The sequence below is a fragment of the Brassica oleracea genome, chromosome C4 (assembly GCF_000695525.1).
Source record: "Brassica oleracea var. oleracea cultivar TO1000 chromosome C4, BOL, whole genome shotgun sequence".
In the NCBI taxonomy this organism is placed as follows: Eukaryota; Viridiplantae; Streptophyta; class Magnoliopsida; order Brassicales; family Brassicaceae; genus Brassica; species Brassica oleracea.
The window spans coordinates 14,571,332-14,572,168 of NC_027751.1; positions in this window are offsets into that span (position 1 = coordinate 14,571,332).

Below are 837 nucleotides of genomic sequence, written 5' to 3' on the forward strand. Positions count from 1 at the left end.
CATAGTCATTCTTTCTCTCGGGTCAATGTGTCTGGCATTTTATTTTGCTATCATTGTAGCATATGGACGTCTATAAATTATTTTCTAGTCCGAGGATCTTTGCCAAGACATTGATGGTTGATACCAGATGGTAGATACCATTCTTTATCATTCTTTATACCAGCTTATTACTTTTCTCCTTTCATTGTTGGATATTCGGATTCATAAACCTTATGTAATCCTTGTTCCTTGGTCTATAATTAGATCACCCATTTTGGCTCAAGGTTTCTTTTAAACTTATGGAGAAAGTATATTCATAATATATATCCAACATATATTCCCAATCCTCTTTATGAGATTCTAAGATCACATGATCTTAGATGGCACATATATTTGTGGTGGATTCTTTCATAATATCTTAAGATGATATATGTATGGACTCATGACCCGTATCAGTCTGAGGTGGGAATATCTATGATCACTTATATGGCCTGATGCAGGTTCATTCTTTTATAACTCATGGTGTCCCCAAGCATATGGACTTTTAGAATTTGAACCTTATAGGTAATGGTCTTTATATCAAATTCAACCAATATGTAATATGGTTGTGGACCATGTTTCACGGATTTTAGTTTGGTCATGTATCATGGGATTTGTCCTCACTCCCCCTCGTGAACATACTCAAATTCGTGGTGCTTGGGACAATAAATTCCCTTATGCATAGATATATTGCACACACGTGAGATCTTATGGGATAACATTTGTGCCCTTTTAAATATTTGCATCATAATCCGAATGGCTAAGTATTGTAATGCCTTCTAAGTGATAAATTTCGTGGGTTAATCAAACATGATTGCC